A 14,054-nucleotide genomic window follows, 5' to 3' on the forward strand; every position below is an offset into this window, starting at 1 on the left:
CAAGTCTGATTCAAAACCTCCCAGAGTGTTTCTCTTAACCGCATCATCTGGTGCCAAATGAAGATTCTTAGGAGTGATTATTAATTCTGAAGGGCACAGTTGTGGTACTGTCACTGATGATAATAATAATGGATTTTTGGCCTAGAGTTTTGACCTATTTCACCAGTGTTTTACCGTTGACTGCCCCTCTATGCTGCTTCCAAAAGTGATAGTGTGTGTTAAGATTTTTACTTTCATTTCTAATGTTTGTTTGTTTGTTTTAGTGAGTCCTGTTCTTCCTTTTTCTTTCAGCAGAAATGAAATCCCAGGTAAGTATAAGTATTCAAATATTTGATCAGTAAGTCACAGTTATCTCCAGTACATTAAATAACTTTCATCAAAAAACATGTTATAGGTAAAAAGCTCTGAAGGACCAGCTATGTATATGATAATTATGCTTCAGACCTTCTAGGGTATTATATATAATAACTTGTCTTCTGGACGTGGTCTTGAAGTCTTTATGGATTCAGTCTCAGTAGTAGCGAACTGCACTGCTACTTGGTTTGGAGTACAAATTAGACTTTAGCCCTCCTGGAGGTTGAGTTTTTGGTATTGAAAACCATAGGAATGAAATTATTGTATTTCAACAAAGGATCGAGGGCTTGAGGCTTAAACAAGGCAACATACGTGTGGGAAGCAGTCAGCCTTGAGGGCAGGTAAGGACATGCCAGGCATGCGGCCGCTGCTCGAAGGGACTGTCCCTACTTGTTCCCCTCCTTGTTCCATTCCATGGGAGATAAATCACCAGGGCCCAGAGATCAGAAAGAATGTAAAATGAGACAAGCAAGCTGTCTCCCCCCTGCACATGCAGGTTATTTTTGATGCTTCTGGGTTTATGGGTTTCCTCCCAGGGAAGTTTATCTTGAGCCGAGACAGTCTGTAGATAATGTAAACCACCATCTGGCAACCTTCCGATTTCTAGTCTAGATAATCTGCAACTGTAGCATAATACAATTTGCCTTGCAACCATCAGTTGTCTTGATCCTTCTGACCCCACCCGTCGGTGCTACTTCAGTTCCTTACCCCTTCCCTTCTGACCCTGGGCGGTGAGATCCTCTTTCTCCGGCTGGTCCGCGGCAAGTGGCACTCGAACAGGGACCTGAAGCGTGAAGGCAATTAAAAGAAAAAGAAAGTGCAGGTAAGAGAACGCTTATGCAAAATATGTGTGGCCACCAGTAAAAGTGAAACGAATAGCGGCATAAGGCAATAGTCAGAAGTAAAATAAGATGGGGCAAAAGGGCTCAAAGATGTATGAATTATTTGCTCAGGTTTTACTTTTGATGCTTAAAGCTCGGGGTAATAAAGTTTCTGAACTTTATTGTTGACTGAATTTTTACAGCATATCCATGGTGTATCTCCCTGGTTTCCTGATGGTGGCTCTGGTGACATAGAAATCTGGCAGAAAGTTGGAGAAGATTTAAAAAATTATTACGAGTCTCGAGGGCCTACTCATACTCCTGTTGTTACATATAGTTTGTGGAATCTGATAAAAATATGTTTAGATTCTTCTCATGATAGTGTTGATTTGAATGTAAAGTCAGAAAAACATAAGCCTCTGACAGAAGGAGAGACTGTATTAACTACTGTGTCGCCACTTCCTAAACCGAAAGAGCTAATTAATTTCAATAGTTTAGATGAAGAGGAACATTTTGACTTAACAGATGAGGCTTGTAAACATAAAAGAGAGAACTATCCTGAGGATGGTTTTCTAATGGCTGTGATAGATAAGTCAGTGAAAAAGCTGCAGGTTAATAAGGACTGTCTTCCTCAAAAATCTACATCTGTAAAAATGCTGAGTCCCTTGCAGCGCGCTGTACAAGGAGCCATAAAACGAGGAGAAGATCCTATTTTCTGTTGTCCCGTCATAGAAAGACCTGGTCCTAATAATCCTCAACAAGCTACTAGGGAGCATCAGGCTCTCCCTTTGAAAGTTTTGAAAGATTGAAAATCTGCCTGTGCTCAATATGGGCCCACTGCTCCTTTTACTACTGCTATGGTTGACAGGAGAAGCTCTTCCCCCCGCTGATTGGAAGTCTATTGCACGAGCTTGTTTAAATGGTGGAGATTATTTAATATGGAAGTTTGATTTTTATGAACGGGCTGCTGAACAAGCAGAAAAGAATGCTGCCCATAATATTCCAGTTGATTATCATATGCTGATTGGGGAAGGACAATATCTTTCTTTACAAGATCAATTAACTTATCCCTTTGTTGCTTATCCTCAAATAAATCATTTGGCATTACAAGCCTGGAGGAAATGTCCTTCTACACACAAAACTGAAGATCTTTCAAAACTTAGACAGGGACCTGATGAACCATACGCTGATTTTGTAGATAGGTTGTCACAGGCGGTGGGGAGACTCATTGTGGACGGACTCACTGGTACAATTGTAGTTAAGCAACTTGCTTTTGAAAATGCTAATAATGAGTGTCAGGCTGCGATTCGACCTTGGAGAAAACGGGGAACATTGGAGGATTATATTCGCCTTTGTGCAGACATTGGGCCTACTTATATACAGGGTGCTGCTGTGGCTGCAGCATTAACTGACGTGGGGTTTAAAAACAATCAAAAGAAAACAAAGACTTGTTTTAAATGCGGAAAGGGCAGGTCCTTTTGCTAGAGAATGTAGATCTTTTAATTCTAACCCTAGTCCTTCCTTCCCTACTCAGAAACCTCCAGATGGTCAGAAAATCCCTGGTTTATGCCCTACATGCAATAGGGGAAAACATTGGGCACAAGATTGTTGCTCAGTGGCCCACAAGGATGGGCCACCACTGTCGGGGAACTCCTCCCGGGGCCTTCCCCGGCCCCAACAAATAATAAGGGCAATGTCTGTGTATCCTCCTCAAATTATCAATCAGACATTAACCAAAAACAAAAACATACAATATCCTCGCTCTCCAGAGCAACACCAGGAAGCGCAGGACTGGAGCTCAGTACCTCCGCCCGATATGTATTAACTCCTGAAATGGGTCCTCAGGCCCTCTCTACGGGCATCTGTGGACCTTTACCCAAGGGTTTGATGGGACTATTATTGGGAAGAAGTAGCGTCGCCATGAAAGGTTTAACTGTTATGCCAGGAGTCATAGATTCTGACTACGAAGGAGAAATAAAAGTCATGGCACAAACTATTAAAAATATAATAACTATTTCTCCTGGTGATAAAATTGCACAATTGCTACTTTTGCCCTTTGTACCTCATGGACAAATTTTACAACATCAAAAGAGAGAAACAAAGGCTTTTGGATCGTCTAATGCTGCCTACTGGATTCAGAAGATAGGGAAAGAACGTCCAGAAATGAAATGAACCATTAATGGAAAGGTTTTTTCAGGTTTGTTAGACACTGGAGCTGATGTCTCTGTTATGACGCAGGTACACTGGCCTAAACGTTGGCCCATTAGTCCTACTATTACAGAACTTCACGGAATAGGACAAAGTTCTTCTCCTATGCAAAGTAGTCAGTTTTTTTTTATGGCAAGATAGTGAGGGCCATTCAGGATATTTCCAGCCTCATGTTTTGCCTGGGCTGCCTTTAAACCTCTGGGGCCGAGATATATTAAAAGAAATGGGAGTATTACTTTATAGTCCAAACTCTCAAGTCTCTAATATGATGTTGTATCAAGGATTTCTTCCCACAAAAGGGCTGGGAACAAATCAACAAGGAACTGTCAGTCCTATTGATGTGAAAATAAAAAATGATAGACAAGGTTTGGGTTTTTCTTAGGCGCCTTGGATTCTCCACTCACTGCTGATCCAATTACTTGGCTGACTGATGACCCTGTATGGGTGGACCAATGGCCCCTCACAAAGGAGAAATGAGAAGCTGCAGAAGAATTAGTACTGGAACAATTAGGGCATTTAGAAATTTCCAGTAGTCCTTGGAATACTCCTATTTTTATTATCAAGAAAAAATCTGGAAAATGTAGGTTATTACAGGATCTAAGAGCTGTTAATAAAACTATGCTAATAATGGGAGCTCTTCAACCAGGCCTACCCTCTCCAACAGCCATACCACACAATTATCATCTTTTAGTTATAGATTTAAAAGATTGTTTTTTCACTATTCCTTTGTTTCCTGAAGATAGAAAACATTTTGCTTTTAGCTTGCCTTCCTTAAATTTTAAGGAACCCATGAGGAGATTTCAATGGAAAGTATTGCCTCAGGGCATGGCAAATAGTCTTACATTATGCCAAAAATATGTGGCTCAGGCCTTGACTCCTGTGAGAAAAAGGTTTCCATCGTTATATCTCATACATTATATGGATGATATGCTTTTAGCCACTGATAATATTTCTTTATTAGAGACTGCTTTTCCATTTTTACAACAGTCCTTACAATCATTTGGCTTGGTCACTGCCTCAAAAAAATTCAAAGACAATCTCCATTTTTATATTTGGGAAAATATATTGATAACACTACTATTAGGCCTCAAAAACTGCAAATTCGAGTTGATAATTTAAAAACATGAAATGCTTTTCAAAAATTACTTGGAGATATTAATTGGCTAAGGCCTTCCTTAAAACTTACTACTGCTCAATTACAGCCTTTGTTTGATATTCTTAAAGGTGACTCAGATCCTTCTTCTTCACGCTCTATGACTCCAGAAGGATTTCAAGCTTTACAAATAGTCAGTAGATCTATCAGTTCTACACAATTAACTAGAATTCATACTCACCTTCCAATTTTCTTAATAATTTGTCCAACTCCTCACGTGACTACTGCCGTCTTATGGCAAACTGTTGGAATTATTGAATAGATTCATATGAAAACTACACCCTCTAAAGTTATTAACCCTTATTATGAACTTATTAGTAATTTAATAATGCAAGGTAGAACTAGATGCTTACAACCTATAAGTATAGAACCTTCTCAAATTATTATCCCTTATTCAGTTAGTCAACAAAATTGGCTTTTTCAACATAGTAATGAATGGGGTCTTGCTCTTGCAGGATTTTCAGGTACCTTGGAACGCCATTACCCTGCTGATAAATTGATCCAATTCAGCAAACTTAACTCATATCTTTCCTTCTATAATTAGGCAACAGCCTGTTCCTCATGTACCTTTGGTTTTTACGGACGGTTCTTCTTCAGGAGTGGCTACTGTAATCATTGACCACAGAACAAACCTCGTTAAAGAAACTTCCTTGACTTCAGCTCAACGTGTTGAACTGTATGCTGTCATTATGTCTTTTAAACATTTGCCTTCTATATCTTTTAATTTGTTTTCTGATAGTAAATATCTTATTAGCTTGTGATTTCTTCTGGAGACTGCGAGCATAGGACATACTAATGACCCTGAATTATCATCCTCTTTTTGTTTGCTTCAACAGCTTATTCGTTCCCATGATGGTCCTGTTGCAGGTCTGTATATCCGTGCTCATTCTAACTTGCCTGGTCCATTGACTAAACTTAATGCGACTGCAGATGTTTTAACTCGATCTAAACGTGATCTTTATCCTGTACATTTTCCTCCCAAGAATAGAGTTGAAGTTACTCCTCCTCCTCAATCTCTTTTCCCTAAAGCAGGACAGGTCCCAATTTACCGTACTCCTCCTTTCCGTTCATCATGCTGTCAAGAATGGCTAATGTACTGCATTCATTATCTTCATACTCTTGATACTCATGGTCCATGTCCTGGACACCCTCATATTACGGTAAGTTATGATCAAACTGCTTCACAAGCAGCACAGCCGTTGCACGCTTTACACCGTCAGTCGGCGGCTACATTGCACGCACAATTTTCCCTTACTGGTGAAGCCGCCCCACAAATTGTTAAGCAATGCCCACAATGCTTACCTCACCTTCCTGTTCCACATTATGTTGTTAATCCTCGTGGATTATTACCTAGACATTTATGGCAAATGGATGTTACTCGTATTCCGTCTTTTGGGAAATTACAGTTTGTTCATGTCACTATCGATACTTATTCTGGTTTCCTCTGTGCTACAGCACAGACCGGAGAAGCTACTAAACACGTTATCACTCATTTATTACACTGTTTTGCTTTCATGAACCTTCCCAAAATTATTAAAACAGATAATGGGCCCGCTGCTTTTGCAACATTTTGTAATTCATTACAGAATTACCCATATTACAGGCATTCCATATAACCCTCAAGGACAACGTATTATAGAACGTGCAAATAGATCTTTAAAGCTAACTATTGAAAAAATAAAAAGGGGGGAATTGTATAGAACAACGCCACATAACCTTATAAATCATGCTCTGTTTATTTTAAATGTTCTCACTGTTGACAAATTTGGCTGCTCTGCAGGGGGAAGGTTGGTGGCTGAGCCAAGATTGGCCTCTCAATCTCCGGAGGTCCTCTGGAAAGATCCGTTAACCAGCACTTGGCGTGGTCCTGATCCTGTGTTGATTTGGGGACGTGGTCACGTGTGTATCCTTCCCAGATCAGTGCCTGGACCTTGCTGGCTTCCTGAGCGCTTAGTCAAGCAAATAGATGGCTCGCCACAGCTCACCTAGTTCAGAAGATGAAGAAGCTCTGCACCTCTCCTGAAAATTTGACAGTGTTGATTCAGAAAAAGAAGAAGAAGAGGAGAGCACTTGCCAGGACGACTCAAAGGAGTGATGTTCCAACTTGGGGACAAATTAAACAACTGGTTTCATGAGCTCAAGAGTCAGTGAAACAACAGAATAATCCTGTTACACCTGTAACTTTATTTTTGGTTATGTTGGCAACCATTTCATGTGTTCCCTTTGTTAATGCAGCAACTTACTGGGCCTATGTACCTTATCCTCCACTATTACAACCCATATCTTGGTCTGAAGCAGAGTTTCCTGTATTTTACAATGATAAGTGTTTATGGGCCTCTTATTGGGAATATAAAACAAATCAATATGTCTGTAAATTATACTAACTGGTTTAGTACCCATCCTGTCTGTCTTAGCCCATTGAATCTGGAAACTGGATGTGTAAAGGCTATTAGTTATGAGCATACAGATGTTTATGAGGGAACGGATCAATCAATTAGTTTGTCAGGCTCTCCAGGCATCCTTCGTTTTACAGGAACCAACATTACTCTTACATGCCCGGCTACCAGCCGACGAGAGGATCTTAAGGATACCATCATTTGGTATAAAATGGGCAACCTATTAATATTAGAGGTCGAATCTCATACGCCTCACCACTTAGGGATTCCGCTATTACTATAGCCAAGGTTACAGGTGAAGATTCAGGAAATTATTTCTGTATGAAGCGTTTACTTGGAGGACAAGGGATACTTATAGCTGGACGTAAGGTTACTATGCTTAACAGAAAATCAAAAAATCAATTGCCTCCCCTTACGACCGTTAACTTTCCTGGATCCAATTTTGAACATTGCAATGCATCTTGGAATAATAACCAAATATGGTGTACTATAGATTATACCAAGGTGTCAATTCTTATCTCTTCTTTTCCCATCATAGATAGGTTTATCACATTTCAAAAGAACTGGGATATATGGAAACTAGCTCTAACTTATTCCAATACACCTGTTATAACTTGTGTTGCTTCTCCATATACACGTTTGTGTGGTTCTATTAACATTGGTAATTCTTCCAAAGGAGGATATAATATTAGCTGTGTTAATTGTATTTTTAGCAGTTGTATGTTCCCTTCTGCAGGAACGCAATCTGTGCTTATACTAAAGCAACCCATGTATGTTATGGTGCCTGTACATCTGAGAGAACCTTGGTATGAAGATACTGGAGTACAGGCATGGGTGGAAGTCTCTAAAGCCTTGCAGAGGAGACGCTTTCTTGGGTGGCTAATAGTAAGTTTACTTGCGTCGGCTGCTCTGTCTGCTACTGTGGCTACTGCCGGTCTTGCTCTTTCACAGAGTATTAATCATGCTCACTTTGCTAATCAGTTATCTCAACATACCAGTCTTGCTTTATCTTTACAAAGTCACATATATTTACGGATTAATAACAAGTTAGATGAATTTAAAAACGCAATTTTGGGGATTGGAGATCAGATGGCAGCATTAAAATTGAGGATGCGTTTAGCTTGTCATGCAAAGTATACATGGATGTGTGTTACTCCTTAAAAGTACAGTGACTGTATTTGGGAATGGGAAAAAGTAAAAATGCATCTGCTGAGTGTTTGGTCAGATAATAATATTAGTCTTGATCTTAAGAAATTAAATGCTGAAATTCAGGATATACAAAATACACATCTTGATGATGTTTCGCCAGAAGATGTAATTCAAACTTTACTGGATCATTTAAAGTGGTTAAACCCTCAGTCTTGGATTACTGGAAGGTTGTCAGGATTTATTACCCTGGCCATAATTTGCCTATTATTGATAATAATCTCATGTCTGTTTCGTATCCTCATGCAACAGTACACTACTCTCGGCACTAAACTTCATGGAATTATTTTGCAGCAAAAGTTAAAAAATAAAAAAGACCTGTGGGAAGCAGTCAGCCTTGAGAGCAGGTAAGGACATGCCAGGCATGCCGCCGCTGCTCGAAGGGACTGTCCCTACTTGTTCCCCTCCTTGTTCCATTCCATGGGAGATAAATCACCAGGGCCCAGAGATCAGAAAGAATGTAAAATGAGACAAGCAAAGCTGTCTTCCCCCTGCACATGCAGGTTATTTTTGATGCTTCTGGGTTTATGGGTTTCCTCCCAGGGAAGTTAACCTTGAGCCGAGACAGTCTGTAGGTAATGTAAACCACCATCTGGCAACCTTCCTTTTTCTAGTCTAGATAATCTGCAACTGTAGCGCAATAAAATTTGCCTTGCAACCATCAATTGTCTTCGGCCTTCTGACCCCATTCGTCGGTGCTACTTCAGTTCCTTACCCCTTCCCTTCTGACCCTGGGCGGTGAAATCCTCTTTCTCCGGCTGGTCCGCGGCACACATGAATATATGTCTTTGTCTTGCTGTACTGCACCTGTGCTGTCTAGTAACAGATATTTTGTCTGCTAGTAGTGTTCTAGATTATGTCTTTCCAAAGCGCTGAGGCAGTGCACCTATTGTGTAGTTGCAGCTGATGCCTGAATGTAGCCTAGCTGACAAATTATTGATTAATAAGAACTTGAATTTCTCAAAGATTTGTACTGTTAACCAAAATCTGAGCAAGGAGTCTCAAATGTAATTCTTAGCCAGAATTACATGTTAATGAACCATTTAACAGTGTGAATCAAGGAACATCAGTGTAAGGATTTCTTTTAATTTATTTTTTACCTGCTTGAAATATCAGTTAAAGTTTGCCAGCTTGGTTGCAGATGAACGGACGTTGGAAGTTCACCAAACTACTTAATGTGGGATAGGATAATAGACTTCCAGCGCCCTCAAGGCTGTGACCTTGCAGCCATTTTACATAGCACATCCTCCTCCTATAGGGATGAACCTTTCCCTGGCCCGAAAAGTAGCAGCTCTGTTGAAGCTTTGCTTATTGTAACAGGATTTTGTTTCCAGGTTACATGTCTGTGGAAGACTTAATTCTGAATAGAGATATAGATATTACTGGAAACGAATTGTTTTTTCTGTTATACTCTGATTTATCAAAAAAGTAAAACATTTAAACTGTGCTACAGAAATTCAGAAGTTGTCTTGCAATCTTTAAACAATAAATGAATGCGTTGCCCTTAAAAAAAAAAAAAAGGATTAAGCAGTTAAGCTGTTGGTCCCACATCAGACAAATTTTCCTATACCTTCTGTCAATATTGTTAACAGAGACTGTTATTTTATTAATCCTTATGATCCCGTGATTCTTTCTTTCATGTTTCAGGGCACAGCAGGTGAGAGAGTGGATTTGTTAAGCTGGGTGGGTTTATCCTTCTTTTATGCGTTCATTCAATTTTATGTTCATTTACTTATTGTACACACATGGCAATAGAAGCTGCTAAAGCAATCATTGCTATTCTGCAAAACAACAAGGCACAGAAGCAGATGTCTTATTTCTGAGATTTCTCCCCCCAGGATTATTATGATTAAAGATCCTTTCCCCCCACTCCCTGGAGAGGACAAGGGGCTGCTCGCTGGAGGTTTTTTAATGACTTGGGGAAAGGCTCAAATATCCCCCCGTTATGGTAATCCACCCCAGGGGCAAACCTCACAAGAATATTATGAATTTATTTTATTGTTCTATCCTTGCAAAGGTAATACTCAGCTCATTAGAATATGAAAACTATACTGTCAAATTTCAGAATTACATGGATGAAGAAAATCACCAGTGGCATCATATCACGTGTGTTATAGTTGTATTTACTATATTGACTCTATTAACTATGTTGTGTTAACAATATATTGTATAACTATATATTGAAAAGGCAAAATGCTGTAACTTATTTCAGAAAAAATAATTATGTTGGCAAACCCCAAATTGTACACTGTAGACAGGTCCTAGGAAAAGAAGATTTAATTCATAGTGGACAAGAGGTTAGCTTCTGTTTTCAGCCATGTGCTATTTCAAGAATTAAACGTCATGAATAATACAGGATATAAGAGGAATAGTCTAAAGACGGAAAAGCACATTTTGATTAGGAAAGAGAATTTAAGGCTTAAGTCTTTTTTTTTTAAGGAAAACTGCCTTATTACTATGAGATAAGAAAATTGTTTCCTTCTTTTCTTCCTTGCTTTCTTCTTTTTCTTTTTTTTAACCTTTTTAATTTTGGATATTTGACCTCTAAGCTGAGATGACTGAAAATGCCTCCTCTGGGCATCAACATTTTTGAAAGACTTTTTCCCCCTCCCTAAGGGCTATTTGTCTCTTGGAGGCATTGCCTACATTACTCACCAAGAGGCAAGCATTTGTCCTTGCACTAAATGCTGACATCTCCTGATAAGAGGGAAGCTGCAAAGTAGAAGAATTGAAGGTCAATATGTTGATAGTGGTCTCAAGAGCATTGACGTACATTTGTGTATTGGGGAAGGGGAGAGAAGCTTGAGAGTGGGCCAGTGGGGAGGGGTAAATATTTTGTGATGCTGTCTACCTATGGGCTTATAAAGTTTACAGCTGCATTAGGAGGACAAGCATTACCATTAGCATGAAAAGTAGGGCAGACCTCAGTTGCAAAAGCTTCTAGCCATACACATAGGGCAATACGTAAATGATACACCTTATTGCATTCACCCATTCACCCTCCCCTGTTCATGCTAATTGGAAATTTCAGTCCATTTCAGAGAAGTAACACAACTATCGATCATTTCCCCTGGCACGAATCTTCCTAGAGCTCACGCACTAGCCCATGTGTCTTAGATTTAATATCTGATCACTAGCTGGATTGAAGCCAAGAGGTGGTTCCCAAAGTTGCTGCACATTAGAATCACCTGGGGAACTCTGAGACCTCCCTGTGCCCAGGCTCCTCCCTAGACCTACTGAATCAAAATCTCTGGGGCTGGGACCCAGACACCAATGTTTTTCTTAAAAGCTCTTTAGGTAATTCAAATGAGCAGCAAAGCTTGAGAAGCAGCCCAATAACGGGAACAAACTTATTTCACACAGATAAAGTGGGGCAATTCATGTGTTAAAAGAACATGAATATATGTCCATGCCTCTCTCACGCTTTGTCACAGTTTACCCTTCCCCCTCCCCATATCCTCAAGTCCGTTCTCTAGTAAGTCTGTGTCTTTATTCCTGTTTTATCCCTAGGTTCTTCATGACATTTTTTTTTCTTAAATCCATATATATGTGTTAGCATACGGTATTTGTCTCTCTCTTTCTGACTTACTTCTACACTGTTGGTGGGGATGTAAATTGGTGCAACCACTATGGAAAACACTATGACAGTTCCTCAAAAAGCTAAAAATAGAGCTACCATATGATCCAGCAATCTTACTCCTGGGCAAATATCTGGACAAAACTATAATTCGAAAACATACATGCACCCCTATGTTCACAGCAGCACTATTTATAATAGCCAAGACATGCAAACAACCTAAATGTCCACTCACAGATGAATGGATAAAGAAGATGTGATATATATAAAATGGAATACTACTCAGCTATAAAAAAGAATGAAATAATGCCATTTGCAGCAACATGGCTGGACCTAGAGACTATTATACTAAATGAAGTAAGTGAGAAGGAGAAAGACAAATACCATAAGGTACCACTTATATGTGGAATCTAGAATATGATACAAATGAACTTATCCATGAAACAGAAACAGACTCACAGACATAGCACACAAACTTGTGGTTCCCGAGGGGAAGGGGGAGGTGGGGGAGTGATGGATTGGGAGTTTGGGATTAGCAGAGGTAACCTATTATATATATGGTGGATAAACAACAAGGTCCTACTGTATAGTACAGGGAACTATAGTCAATGTCCTGTAATTAACCATAATGGAAAAGAATATGAAAAATTATATATATGTATAACTGAATCACTTTGTTGTACAGCATAAACTAACACAACATTGTATATCAACTATACTTCAGTAAAATAAATTTTTTAAAAAAGAAAAAAAACATGAATATATATATATATACTTATAGATATATATATATATATATATATATATTTCTTTTTTTCCTCTTTATTCTGTTTGTGTTTCAAATAGGCTTTTTTTTTCCTTCTGCAAAAAGCGTTATTGTTTCCATTTGGTCCAAGGCTTGGGAGAGGGCTCCAGGGCGGTTACAAAGCTGCCTAGTAGCTGCAGAGCAGGGCTTCAGGCAGAAGCTCTGATGCCAGAGGGGCTCCTCAGAGGCGGCTGGACTTCAGAGACTCCTGTTTGTGCTCGAGGGTGAGCCTTTCAAAGAGATACTCGCCCAGCACAGCCTGCGGACCAGCCAGCCTGCGGAGGTTGGTCAGGTGGTCGCCCATCTTCTTGATGAGTTTCACCTGCTCCTCCAGGAAGCGGCTCTCCAGGAAGTCACAGAGGTGGGAGTCTGCGCGGGCGGAAGCCAGGGCGCGCAGATGTGATAGTGCCTGGTGCAGGCTCTTCTCCCTAAGAATGGCGGCTTCCACAGCGTCCTGGGTTTTACCCCACTCATCTTGAGAAGGCTTCCGCGCATCCTGGAAGAGGGCGCGGCCACAGCACTGGTTTTGCATTTTCAAGAGACGCTGGGCGCCCTCACACTTCTCCTCAGCCAGTTGGCGAAAAATGTGGCCCACACTGTCCAGAGTCCCATTGTTGCTGTCGAAATAGAAGCTCAGAGAGAGGTAAGTGTCCCCAGATGCATGTTGAACAGGCGGTGGACGGCGGCCTCCACCTCGATGGAATAATTCTGACGAACCTGGGAACTCGTGGTTGATCAGTGATAAGGAGCTAAGCTCAAAAAACGGTGTTGGCCTGTCCTGGAGGCTGAGGATAGCTGAGTGGCTGATTCCAAAGGTTGCGACAGGAAGAAAGGTTGGAGGGTGGTCGGGGGCTGGAGCAAGGAGCGTCCCTGGGTCTGTTCATTCCAAACACTGTTGAAGCAAAAGACAGAACTGCAGGACTGCCGAGCGCACTGCCTCAAATAGGCTTTGATATAAATGAACAAGAAGTCCAAGCAAGGACAAAACTTACCCTTCCCCCCACCAAAATAGCTGGCGATACTAGAATCTAGACCTGGGAAGGGATTCTTCCATTACTTTCTGAACATTCCAAGCCACTAGAGCAGTGGTTCTCAAAGTATGGTCACCTTGTAACCAAGCAGTACCCTATGGGGCCTTCCTAGGACAGACCCATCCCCCATATCCTCTGCTGTAGTTCCTCTCTGAAGTACTCAGATAATAGTATCTCAGGCATATTTCTTGAGTTTTCAGATGCTAAAAACCACCACCCAATGGAAGAAATTAACTCCTTGATGATCATGAGCACGTAGCCCCCAGACCTTCTGGCACCTAAGGATGGATAATGTTGCCTGCCCTGTGGCCTCAACATCAACCAATCAGAGGATTGTGCACGAGCTGATCACATTCCCTGGGACGTCCCTCCCTCACCTGGCCTTTAAAAATGCTTTGCTGAAATCCTTTGGAGATTTCAGGGTGTTTTGGAACTCGGGCCACCCCTCTCCTTGCTCGATCCTGCAATAAACCTTTCTCTGCTCCAGACTCCAGCCTTTAGGT

The 14,054-nt window shown here is 40.7% G+C and overlaps 1 pseudogene across 1 annotated transcript in view; it reads right to left on the reverse strand.

The window, feature by feature from the left end:
• Positions 1-9,644: 9,644 nt before the first annotated feature.
• The window catches only part of LOC307181423 (ferritin light chain-like), a 31,547-nt pseudogene continuing 27,137 nt past the window's right edge, over positions 9,645-14,054 (reverse strand). The window contains exon 2 of the transcript in view: positions 9,645-13,244. The product of the transcript in view is annotated as a ferritin light chain-like (transcript). The remainder of the gene's footprint in view (positions 13,245-14,054) is intronic.

Source organism: Stenella coeruleoalba (genome assembly GCF_951394435.1).
Source record: "Stenella coeruleoalba genome assembly, contig: scaffold_433, whole genome shotgun sequence".
Lineage (NCBI taxonomy): Eukaryota > Metazoa > Chordata > Mammalia > Artiodactyla > Delphinidae > Stenella > Stenella coeruleoalba.